At 39.0% G+C, this 13,600-nt stretch overlaps 1 long non-coding RNA gene across 1 annotated transcript; it reads right to left on the reverse strand.

Annotated features, from left to right (window-relative positions):
• Positions 1–3,489: 3,489 nt before the first annotated feature.
• Positions 3,490–13,194, reverse strand: LOC311430714. The gene is made up of 4 exons (XR_014688967.1): positions 13,143–13,194; positions 6,434–6,561; positions 6,212–6,350; positions 3,490–5,341 (listed from the first exon to the last, which is right to left on the reverse strand). It is a non-coding gene; the product is annotated as an uncharacterized lncRNA (long non-coding RNA).
• Positions 13,195–13,600: the final 406 nt, after the last annotated feature.

A 13,600-nucleotide genomic window follows, 5' to 3' on the forward strand; every position in this document is an offset into this window, starting at 1 on the left:
GCATGAAGTTCAACAAGGCCAAGTGCCTGGGGCGCAATAACCCCAAGCAGAGCTACAGGCTGGGAGATGAGTGGTTGGAGAGCTAACAGGCGGAGAAGGACCTGGGATTGATGGTGGATAGTCGGCTGAATATGAGCCAGCAGTGTGCTCAGGTGGCCAAGAAGGCCAACAGCATCCTGGCTTGCATAAGAAGCAGTGTGGCCAGCAGGGCTAGGGAAGTGATTGTCCCCCTGTACTCGGCTCTGGTGAGGCCACACCTCGAGTACTGTGTTCAGTTTTGGGCCCCTCACTACAAGTACATCGAGGTGCTCGAGCGAGTCCAGAGAAGGACAACGAAGCTGGTGAGGGGTCTGGAGAACAAGTCTTACGAGGAGCGGCTGAGGGAGCTGGGATTGTTCAGCCTGGAGAAGAAGAGGCTCAGGGGCAACCTTATCACACTCTACAGGTGCTTCAAAGGAGGCTGTAGCGAGATGGGGTTTGGTCTGTTCTCCCATGTGCCTGGTGACAGGACGAGGGGGAACAGGCTAAAGGTGTGCCAGGGGTGTTTTAGGTTGGGTATTAGGAAGAACTTCTTTACTGAAAGGGTTGTTAGGCATTGGAATGGGCTGCCCAGGGAAGTGGTGGAGTCACCATCCCTGGAGGTCTTTAAAAGATGTTTAGATGTAGAGCTTAGTGATATGGTTTAGTGCAGGACTTGTTAGTGTTAGGTCAGAGGTTGGACTAGGTGATCTTGGACGTCTCTTTCAAACTAGATGATTCTATGATTCTGTGCTAGTCAGAGGCATTTTAAACCACAGAATCCTTACAAATGCAGCACAGGATTTGGTACAAGCAAAGTTCTCCCACAAACTCCTGAGCGAAGTCTGTGTAAAAGACCTGATATTTTCCATATAGTCTCCCTGACAAGAACTCTGATGCAGTTCTAGACTTAGTAACAAGACATATGTTTTTTCTGTTCCCTTTGGAATTGGTATCATAAAATGTTCCTTGATCTACAGGAGTAGTTCAGGATAAGTCAGAGTGGTCTGTCTTACCTGGAGCTTGGGAAGAGCAGCGCTATCACATCTACTGAAGTCAGTGGAAGCTTTGACCCTAACATCACTGTTAAATACCAGGTGTTTACTGTCACTGGTTCATTGCATGGTGTAAGCTGGGTAATTGAACCTGAAAATATTTTAAGCCAAGCATGTGCAAATGTGTTTGTATCATTAGAATACACAATTGTAAGCAAACACCTATGTGCCATCAAATCAAGTGTTTATGCAGAGATATGACTCGTCATACACCTGAAGGGCTAATATGTGGGTTCAAATTTTATATTTAATATTAAAAAGCCTCTCTGTACAACTGTTATTGTTAGTAGTCATTATTAATATCCGTAGGAGGTTTCTTGAGTATCTCCCATTATATGGGACTAAATTTGCCGCCTCTGCCAGACCAGAAATAAGCATTTAGCGTAGTGAATGTTTCTGGGAACCACAATGCCACTTCTGAGCAGGGTTTTGCTTCATTTTGTTTTGCTTTACTTCCTATCTTTATGCCTGCTGCATCACGTAGTTTGTTTTTCTTTACTCTTTCCTTCCTTTTAGTTTAATTAAGTGAATTGAAGTGAACAAACAAAGCCTCAGATACTTTTAAATTCCCAGCTACCACAATATTGAACATTACATGTTTGTGGAAATTGCTTCTTGTGTCTTTAATTTGCAGGCTGTATGTAAGAATATGAGCAGATTCTGTCCCACAGGATTATTAGACAGAGGAGAAATGTAATGCAATAATAGCGGAATAAACAGAACAGAGCAGTGAAAGAACAAGCAGAGAGAACAGATTATTAGGGAATAGAGTTATCTGCCATATAGCAATGAACCTTTTCCTGATCCCCTCTGAGTTGGCAGAAATGCTGGTAGAAAAAAAAAAATGTACATTTGACACCTGAATATCCATACATGGGAAAAGTATTAAGAAAAATAAATGTAGCTAAGGACGTCTAATGAATGATTAATCACTTTCAGTGTTTTTTCAACCGTTATCACTGTGCTAACAAAATCCAAACCGTTTTTTACCAAGAAATAACGGAACAGACATCTGAGGATATTATATGATCATTGTAATGGTGACCAAAAAAAAAAAAAGGAAACAATTTTCATCTTTCTTATGTGGATCAGAAAATAGAGAGGGAAAAAAAAAAAAAACCACCACCACAGGAAAATAAAAAAACAAACAAACAAAAAAAAACCTTATCCAGTCGTTAAGTATACAAAGGACTCTTGGAGGAAATGGGAAGGTGAAGGGCTATTTAATAGACTAAGGGTCAACATGAAAGGGATATCATTGTGCTGACAAGGAACATTTGAAGCAATGTCTACACAAACAGACAGTCCAACATTCAAGCTTAAAAATTGACTTAACTTGAGACCTTGCATGTTCCCCTGTCCTGGCTGTAGCATTCACAGGGAGTGGCTTCAAAGCTAAGCACATTTTAAAACACTCAGTAAGTGAAGTCAGAGGCCTGAATCTCCAAACAAGTCAAAATGTGACTGACTTAAAAATAAAGGGGTTATATTAATCAACAAATACTTAGTAGCCCCAGGCAACTGCAGCGTGGTAAAGTGGTTAGGAGAGAGAAACTAAAAAACAGAAAGGGTAGAACAACATTAAAACTGATCTCATACATAGCTCTATAATGCTACTGATTAAGGACTATTGATATGGCCCAACGATCTGGAAATTCTAAGAATGAAGAGTCTGGCAATCTGAAAAAAAGGAGCAAAAGCTGATAAGCAAAGATAATTGGTAAAATGTAGATATAACATCTGAGATGAACAGCAGAGACTCTTTGAATAAAAACTAAGGACAACTGAAAGGTGAGAAATTGGTAAAAACAGCCTGTGAAGTATCGCAGCATCACATGGCCATAAGAACATCTACAATTTCAGTCTATGTATTACTTTCTCAAAAAAAAAATGACATCTCAAGGTCATCAATGCAACAGCTTAAACTGTGGTGATGGACTGATGGTTTTATTTTGGATTTAGTTCTAGTGTTTAGATTAATTGTTATTCAAAGGCAAAGAAAAGAAGTGTTGTTGCAAGTATTAAGTGTTATTAGGTAAGATTTTAGTTTGGGGCTTTTTAACAGTTTTTATGTGGTCAAAATAAAGGTTATTGTGTATCTTAAAGAATGCATTTGAAGCAAGACACATTTGAAAGAAAAATAAAATTTACTGCCTACATTATCTACTATATTTGGTAGATTCAAGAGGAAATGCAAGGACAGAGGAGATAAAGATTTCACTCTCAGAAAGCACTGTGAGAAGAAAGTAATAGAATGTGGACATGAACATCAATGAATCATTTTAACTTACCATGGAAGAGTCATGCCACGTGAGGCCCCATTTCACCTCAAATGGCTTGAAATGTAATTGCTGATTCCTCAGCAGAAAGACGAATTTTAGAAAAATCAAGACTGCAAACAATTGAATGCCAATAATGTATTTCATGCTTGACATAACCAAGCCTTTATTTAGTATCTGCTGTCTGATGACCAACCTACCCTGCTTCTGCAGACAGCAATGTAATATATTGTGGGAGACCAAACAGGAATTAAAATTCATATGTGAATGAGGTAAAATTAAAGCATTTAGATTCTTACAATTTTCATGCCATTTACTGGTATTTCTATAAATTTATTAGGCACTATAAACCTGTTTTACTGATATCTGAGGCATAGCTCAGAGACCTTTATTGTCCTTCAAAATTCTATGTTTGTTTCAACACACAGTGAAATGCTAAAGTAACTGTTTTTCACTTGGATCTTTTGACATTGTCTTCTCACCCCCACTTATGACAACTTTGAGCTGTTACATTTCAGAAGATAATATATTTTAATCATATATCCCCAGAAGTCCTACTGACAATTTCTTCCTTACATTTATTCAATGCTTATTTTATCAAGATCAGTCAGTTCCGCCTCTGCTTGGTTTCTAATACAATATACAGTGCATCCGTTCATTAAATCCCAGGAGGCACAACATTATTTAGAAACTGATACTACCAATGCAAAGAACCTATTGCGAGATCTTTATTTGTTCCAAGACTGATTTTGGTAATGCTTATTACATAGATTTCCTAAAGCTGCCTGACCTTATTTATAGCCCTTTATGTGTCCACTCTTCTTGTCCTTAAAGATACAGTTTGTACTACCTATTTTATAAAGAGTGTGCTGCTATGCATGACTGAATATAAGGTTCACCTGTTAGCTCAGGTGAAGTGTGAGTGCTTGAAAAACATACCAGTTTAGCAAGGTTTCCGTGCTACTTTTCAAACTTTTGCAGTTTTCCAACTGCTGCCCTGGTTCCTTGAACACAAACACCATTCTGACTTAGGGGTCTACCTTTCCTTGTGTCACTGAAGTGTGCAAAATACTTTCTGAGAAGTCACTATGTTAATAATACGTCACGATTAATACTTCTACCTCAAAGATTCCACTAAAAACATCAGCTTAATATTGTGCAGGTCTAGTAAATACCGTTTTGAGACTCCAGAACCACACTGAAACATGACTTGGTGCCTTTGACTAGGTCTACATTAGCAAAGATTCTGGTCCAACAGAATAAAATATTTGGCGAAACAGTTGCATCGAGGACCCTTTTCGGAGGAATAGAGAGCCCTGCCCTCCAGTGAATGAGAAGATACTTTGGAAATGGCTGGATCATCTTCAGCTAGCAGTTGTGGTTGCTGATAGTCATTCACCACAAACTCTTGTCCCTGAATACTCTTCCAAACAGAGTGCTCCAAGGAAATCTTCCTGATTGTCTCTGTTGCCAGATGTGTTCTCTAAGGGACTTCTACCTCTGCAGATCTTGTCTTGTTGTTTTGTTTTGGTTTAGTTTAGTTTCGTTTCACTAGGTGGAAAAAGTATCAGCAGATTTTTCTTTTCTTTAAAATGTGCCAATTAGGACATTAAGTTAGTGTTGAAGGAGGCCCTAATGACTAGATTTTGTGGTACACAGAGTCAGGTATCTCTGTCTTTGTTGAACAAAATGCCCAAGTGTTACTGCTTCTTTCTGTGAAGAGAAGATGGCTTCAGAGTGCTTTCTGTGAACCACTTATCAAACTGCTGGTGATGGTTGCATCAAAAATTGTTGTTTTCAATGCTTAATTTTTAACAGCAAACAACACAAATGCTGTGGTTCTTCTTTGCTTTCTGTTGGCTTCATACATTTCAAAGACTGGGTGGATGATCCCTGAGCATCCAGAAGCAGTAAGACCAGGTTTCCACATGGAGCCACTTATGCCAAAAGGAACTTGCATGCAGGAAATACACTGTATGGGTGACATGCCTGAAAAGGTAGATGTGCTGTTTTATTCTCTCATTTGCACCCAGTGTCCCAGCCATGCCATGTTTATCATACTCTTTCTTCTGTGTCTAAACTGGTCTAAGGTATCAGAGCAGAAGCATCTACTGTAGTGCTCTCTAGTATGCAATTCAGATTGTGTTTACTTCGACATTTTCTAACACCAAATAATTTCTGCTTTAGCTCAACTAAGACTAGTACTTATCAGATTAATTTTTGAATTATAGATGTAACCAATGTAATAACCATATAATTACACTAGAAATTATTTTGGCCTATTATATTTAAATATTTATATGATCACAGTCTCCATCCCCCTCATTTAAATATTTCCTTCTCTCACTTAGATGTGCAAGATCTGAGGCTGAAAACAGCCTGATTGTTGTTGTACCAGAGTACAGTATCAATTACACTTAGACTCCCATGGAGAGGAAATCAGCCAGTGCAGGGGGTTCCTTTTCCAAATTAGATTTCTTAGAATACTGAAAATGGAAAAATACACGAAAATCCATTATTTCAAACATCTGCCTGCATTAGAAAACCTTCATCAAAATCACGGGATGTGTTGTAATTGGATGGCTTGAATATAACTTCTTGAGAACAGACATTTTATATTCAGTCATGCATAGCAGCACATGGGATTTTTTCCCTTCAAAAAGCTTCTTTCCATTATGTTATTATACTCCCAAGAGAACAACATGTGTTCTGAACAGAATCAAAGCCTTTGAGTATCCAAAGATTATGTTGAAGGAGATGTAGTTAACTAAAGCCTAAATTCCCAGGTCTCGACCTCTGATTATTTTTTCTTCTGTTCTAATGCTTAAGTCACATGTCAATAAAATGTGTGCTGGTTACCTGAATAATGTAATAGGAAGGTGCTCGAGTCACAGAGTTTGTCATTTCTCAGACCATCTTGAGAAAATGTCTCCAAAGTGAAGAGCAAGATCATGACCCTCCTCCTGTATGCTCACCCAACATTCCAGACGTGGCTGCTCTGAAAATTGCAGAGAAAGTAGATCAGCAAGTGGTTGGAATATGAACACAGATTCAGGGATATAAGTTAGGAGCTAGACATACATGTTTTGCCTGCACTGCATGAGTGTCTGAATGTCTGATACTCAACTAAGTGACGGTCACACTGTGCTCCTTGAGAGAAAAAACACTGCTTTGCTGTGAATCCTTGTGACAATATCACTTCATGAGATCTAAAACCAGAAGAGAAGGAATCAGGAGTCAGGTGAAATGCTATTTAAAACAATAACCTCTTGAAGTTACAGTTTAAAAGTCTTTGTGGATGGAGACAAGATAAATATATGGGTAGAACAGTCTATTGAAAAGAAGACACGACAATTCCTAGGGAAAGAAAACATACCATATTGCAACTGTACAACTTAGACTAGATATAGAAGTTTCCCTCTGTTCCAAAGAGATACTACTCATATCAGGAAAAAGGAATCTATTTGTCTGTCATCCTTACAGAAAAGTGTTAAAATGTATCAAGTTCAATAAACAGCTTCATATGTCATGAACATCGTTCAGCTGAAAACTTCAGATCTTTCAGTCCTTTATCCAAAGACATCGGCTTTTGAAATGCACAAATGCACATACTAAAATAAATGCAGGGACAAGATGGTTGTGAATATAGAAAACTATTTGTACACAATCAAGTTAGATAATGGTGCAAAAAATTGTTCCATAAATCAATCAGCCTTCTATACTTGTTTCATTAAGCGATAATATAACTCTGATATTATTTTACTAAAGTTGGCTAAGCTTCTTATATTTGATTTCTATCCAATTTTTTTAGCAGAACTCAGCATTTTAGAAACAAAGGAAAGAAAAAAATCCAGTGCAGATGTACATTTTCATGATGTTTAATGCATAACAGCAAGGTTGCAGTACATTAGTCATCATGGCAAGCAGCCTACATGGAATATTAACTAAACTTTGAAGAAAATCTGTATTTGTTCTAAATGTCTATACTGGTGTTTGCAGAACATTTGAATATTCCAAAGTGAGTGTGATAGTTTTCATTAAACCAGGACATTATTAGCTAACTTCTCCCCACAGGAAAACGTGTAGTGCTAACTGACAGTAATATGTAACCATATAATCATACCTTAGGTCAATTTTTACCTCATATTGCCATCCTGATTTATATGAGTTTATTCTGAAAAGCTGTGTATAGAACGAGAAAGACAGCCATGGATATTTCCTGGTTCATGGCGACACCTCATTCTCAATTCACCTCTTGCACATTCTTGGCTTGATCCTGTTAAATACCCACAACTCTTATGGAAGGTGCTAAGCTCCCTCTGTTACTATTTAGCTCAATGGGGTGACAGGAGATTTTGACCAAATGCGTGATCGTAATGTCCAAGACCACTTAGCTTTTGAGTGAGATGAGATCATATGGTTCCTTATAAGCAGCTTGTATCAAGTTTAAAAGTATGCATATAACATTTCACGTATACAATCATTAGTCATCTAATATATTAGAAATAAACACACCCTCAGAATATCATCTTACCCCCATTTCTCTCCTTTGATGATAGAAAGTAAAACTCATCAGACTATTATCCTGGAGATTCTTTTCTGAAGGGTAAGCCACAGTATCTCTTTTCAAGTGTTCAGAAATTGTACTGATACATAACGGATCATTTCCATATCAACTCTTAGAAATATGAAAAATCATGCAAATAAGCAATTGACATGATTATGCTTTTAGTGCTGCAGAAGCTAACAGTAGTAAAGTAATCTTTGGCACTGATGCCATGTTATGTTGCAAGTTAAAGTAGTAAGTTAGGTAAATGCATGTTTTTAAACACAGTTTTCTTGGTGTAATCATGTTTTCACTCTCTATTACTTATCTTTTATGTCTATATTATTAATCTATTTCTACAATAGTTCTGTGTAATTTTGTTTAGTTTATTCTCCTACATGCATTCACTTGCATTCTGAATTACCTTTTCCCTCTCTTATGCTGTGATACACTTTTTCCTCTCTTGGACTTTTTCTTCATTGCTCTGCTGATCTAGACATAGTTGTTTCTATATCTCAATTTGTTCTTATTTCAGCCCACAAATAATTAGATTCCATTTAGTTCTGAGGAAGATATATCTCACTGCAGAAAGGAGTTCTCCAAGGAGCAAATAGATGACACAAGAGCTAGCAAGGTCCACCCTATCTATCAGTCACTTCTGAATCACTAATTAGTGATGCACTCCTTCCCATGCTCTCTATCACATGATACAGCAAAATATAACCACTTCCACTCATCAAAGGCTCATCTCCTACAAACAGGGATCAGTGTTATTTATGTTTCATGTGTTCAATCATGTGTCAAACACGAACATCTAGATTCCAAGATCTGTCCACGCTGATGGGTTCACACGGCACTCTCAGGCTTACAATCTGTTCCACAAATCCTTAGAGCTCTTTGAAGTATGAGGCCCTCACCCTCAGACTTCGAAGTATATTCCAATCTGGGTAAACACATATTGCCTAAATCAATCTCCCTGCACTGTGTAGTTTTACTGTAATATAATATGGTTGATTTTTTTTATTATTATTTTTCTTAATGGAAGGCTTAGAAGCAGGTGTTTTACTGACAGGAAGAATGAAAAGACGTTCCAGTTTTTCACTCCCTCTACAACAGGTCAATCTTCATCAGCTGGCAGAATCATAATAGCTAATGCAGCTCACAGAACTGCAGTGAAATATGTCTCAGGTTAGCTAGACAAGAGAAGGTTGGTGTGCAGATGTAGACATGGGTTATAGGTAAATATATCAAAAGAAGTGGGAAGCAATAGCTGTAAAATAAGGCAACTGGAGAGGAACAGCCGACAATAGGACATAGTGAAAGTGAGAAAGGAGGAAAGGAAGAGCGAAGCTATAAATCTGAATTACGGAAGAATCACTTTTTCTTCAGGTTTTATTCAACTAAGAAACGCATATTTTTGAACTGTGCTTTTCACAGATTAGGAAAAGTGGTAAATCTATAATTTAATCAGCCATTTGGATAGTTAAGGTGCTGCCCTGTGTTTAGGCAGAAGCAGCTGGAGTGAAGATAGACTGGTTCAAACCAGAACAGGGTGTAATTATTTCAGTCCTCTGAGCCCAGATTTGTACTTTCCATGGGCAGCTGCAAGATAGCTAGAGAGCAGCTCTCTGCCATTTACAGATAGATAAGTGATTTTTTTCCATTTCCAAAATTAGATTTATTTTTTATTGATAAGCATCCAAACTCTTCTGTATCACCCTATCTCTATCAGAAAAGGAGAACAATGAAGAAAAAAAAAAGGGGGGGGGGGGGGGACAGGGACACGTGGTATAAGCAACCCAGAGAAGTAAATCAATATTCCAATTCTCAACCAGACAAAAGTTCAAAATACTGAAAGGGTGTCAGAAAGCTTCCAGGAATTTTAGTCCACACTGAAGGTATTGGCACCCAGAGAGGACTGACAGCATGACTGTCTGCTTGACATAGAAAGAACTAATCATGTGAGTCTACCATTTAAGTAACTTTCAAAGGGCAATCTGAATAAAGGAGGCAAAGGATTGATCTTATAGGCTAACTACTGGTATACTGGTTCAAAATCCTCTGTGAAGAGAAGTTTGAGGTCTCTTACCCAAAGAGAAGGGTTAACAACCCTTCAAAATCAAAAGAGATTGACTTTGCAGAAACACTTTCAGACTGAGATGAGAAAAGTAATTTAAAGAGTCTTAATTTTCTTTTATTGCTCAGAAGCCAGAGTTCATACAGACAAAAAAGATAAGGACTTTAATAGTTAGAGAAAGGGGCACTGAATTTGTAAATTAAGTCAATGTGGAAACCCTTTCTTTCTACACATTCAAAAAAAAAAAAAGTGAACATAAAGGACAAAGAACAGGATGAATGTGTTTTACAAATGCTAGAAACATATGTAACAAGATTGCTGTATTAGAAACATATGTTGAGGGAAAATTATGATTACATTGGAATGACAGAGACTTGGTTAAATCAAGCTATCAACTGGGAGATAAAATTACCAAGGTATAAAGTTTGCGGATGGGTGAGGTAAAACAAAAGTAATGAGGGAGGGAGTAATTTGCGTACAGGGAGAATACTGAATAAACAGAAATAAATGACACTAGGATTTTGGCTGACACAACAGGGACTATTTGAAGTAAACTGAAGAATGAGATATGGAAAAAGTTAGTCCTTGGACCTTGCCAGAGACTTTCAGGAGAGGATGAGAAAGCATATCAGGAAATGTTTTTACAGATGAAGGAAGTCTGTATCGAATCCAGCGTAATGATCCAGTGTAGGAGTTCAATTACCTAGACATTTCCTAGGAAAATGTTAGTGGGAAAAATTATCAAGCAAGCATGATTATAAGAGTAATACAGGATTGCTTCCTTACGGAATATGCTCAAAAGCCACTCAGGCCACAGGAAAAGGGTAATGTGGATATAGTGACTAGAAATAAACTAGACACGATTAATACAATGAAAGCTGGAAGGAGTATTACAATAAATATATAGTGTAGTACATGTGGTTGCAATGCCATTAAGACGGGTGGGGGGGGGGGGTAAATTGCACTTGCATGTTAAATAAAATCAGACCCTTCCTGAACATTAAATAAATAAAAAGTAGCCCAAAAGAATCAAGCTTCACCAAAGGAAATGCAGGGAAAAATCTGAGATATATTTAAGAACATATTTTCAAAATACAAGTAATTCATCAGGAATGAAGCCAGAAAAAAAAAAAAAAAAAAAAAAAAAAAAACTGCAATTGTATCAGGGAAGTGTAGTGCTTTATCTAGTCCCATTCACTGAACAATAGGAAAAGAAGGATCTTGTGGCCAGTAACACACATTTGAAACAGCATAAATTCCCCATGACCTGTAAGCCCATCTGTTTTGCTACTTGTGCTGTAAAAAAAAAATGTGAGTACAAGAGAAGGGACTGCAGATGAAAAGTAGAGACTAGGTGTGAAGAGAGAAATGATACATGTTTAAATAGTTTCTCTGACATTTCCCTGTTTCCAGTGAATGACGTTCACAAATGACCTTAATGCCATGCACAAAGCCTAACAGCGAACCTCCACTGCACATTACAGGCAGACACGCCAATGTGAGGAACCTAGATTCAAGACCATATTTTGGCTAACAGAGATTGGACTCAGTTCTCTGAGGAAGCTATTTCTTAAAAAAAAAAAAAAAAAAAAAAAAAAAAAAAAAAAAAAAGTTCATTTTATAAAAATTAATTGTATTTATTATTTGGAAGTTTAGCCACACATGCAGTAGTTAAGTCAGGTTAAACATTTATTAAGTAGTTCCCAGTCATCATTTTGGGAACTAAGACCATGTATCTCAAAACTCTTCATCATATATTGAGTAAATTTACTCTTATTAACTTCCTCGTATGACTCAGTTTTAGCTGCTCTCCAGTTTTCTACAGTTGGCAGTTGACAATTTGTACAATTGGCCATTGCATGGACTTTTAATAATAACAACAAAGTATGTGTGAGTTTTATTGATCTAACAGTCAGTTTCCATACAGTTTTATTCCTGCATCTACCTTTGGATCTGTAGATTTTGCATGTCCAACTTTTAAGTCAAAGTTTGATATAAAATTTTGGTTCTCTAAGCAGCTTCTAAAGGTCTCAAGCTCATCACCAAGTTGATGATTAAATAGAAAAAGCAGTATGTAATCCTTTCCCTGAAAGGAACAATATTTTAGGGGAAAAATAGCAAGGAGTAGAGATACATGCATAAACAACACAGGTCACAGTATGGCCACCTGGATTGCTATGTGACCTGAAGTGTGAGTATGTGTACTCTGTCTTGCTTTTCTCCTTACACAGTGTGGTGGTTTTATTCAGGTGGGCAGCCAAGCTCCACCACAACCGCTCTCTCACTCCCCCTCCTGAAAGAGGAACAGGGAGAAAATACAATGAAAAGGGTTCAAGGGTTGAGATATGGACATGGAGATCGTGCAGTAATTACTGTGACTGGCAAAACAGACTCAGCATAGGGAGACAGTAAGATTTATAGCCTATTACTAACCAGCTAGAAAAGCGAGAAACAAAGGAAAGAAACCAAAAGCACCTATCCCACCCATCCACCCTCTTCCACCTCCTCCCCCTGAGCAGCGCAGGGGAGTGGGGGAATGGGGGTTATGGTCAGTCTACAGCACTTCTTCTCTTCTGCTGCTTCTCGGTCACTCTCATCCCCTGTGCTGTGGGGTCCCTCCCACAGGATGCAGGCCTTGGTGAACTGACCTGGTGTGGGCTTCCCACAGGCAGCAGCTCTTCAAGAACTGCTCCCACAGTGCTCCGTACCATGGGGCCCATCCGTCAGGAGCAGACTGCTCCAGCAAAGGTACCCCATGGGCAGCAGCTCCTGCCAGGTCACCTGCTCCTGCGCGGGCTCCTCTCCATGGGCTACAGGTCCGGCCCGGAATCTGCTCTGGCAGGGGTCTTCCACAGGCGGCAGCCTCCATCGGTGCAGGGCCACCTGCTCCACCGTGGTCTCCTCCACGGGCTGCAGCGTGGAACCCTGCTCCACCGTGGTACTCCATGGGCTGCAGGGGGACATCCTGCTTCACCATGGTCCTCACCACAGGCTGCAGGGGACTTCTGCTTCGGCACCTGGAGCACCTCTCCCCCTCCCTCTACACTGACCTTGGCACCTCATTCCTCTCACTCTCCCAGCTGCTGTGTGGCGCAGTGTTGTGTTTTTTTTTTTTTTTTCCCTGTCTTAAATATGCTCTCACAGAGGCGCTAAACAATATCACTTACTGGCTCAGCTCGGGCCAGCAGTGGGGCCCTTACCAAACATGGGGCAGCTTCTAGATCCTTCTCACAGAAGCCACGCCTATGGCCCCCTGCTACCAAAACCTTGCCACGTAAACCCATGACACAGCAAGAGGCTCAGACTTTCTCTTCCTGGAACTACTCAAGAAATAAGAGTATCAGTAGCTTTCTCACACCAGGACAATTAGAACAAACGTTGAGGTTTGAAAGCCTATGGCTCTAAGGATTGAAGCATATTTTTAACATTTTATATGTTGCTTGGCATTCATAGAGCAGTGTTAAATGGTAGGCCTCACAGCTGGTTTCCTCTGGATTTCCGATAATCCAACAAATTCCTCCTTCCATTGATAGTAGGAGGTATCCTACTATCCTAGGTACCCTAGTATACAACAGTCTTGTAGTAGCAAGTACTGGTCCCTGCCAAATAATTATCAGTACAGGAA

Source organism: Aythya ferina (genome assembly GCF_964211825.1).
Source record: "Aythya ferina genome assembly, chromosome: 2".
NCBI lineage: Eukaryota > Metazoa > Chordata > Aves > Anseriformes > Anatidae > Aythya > Aythya ferina.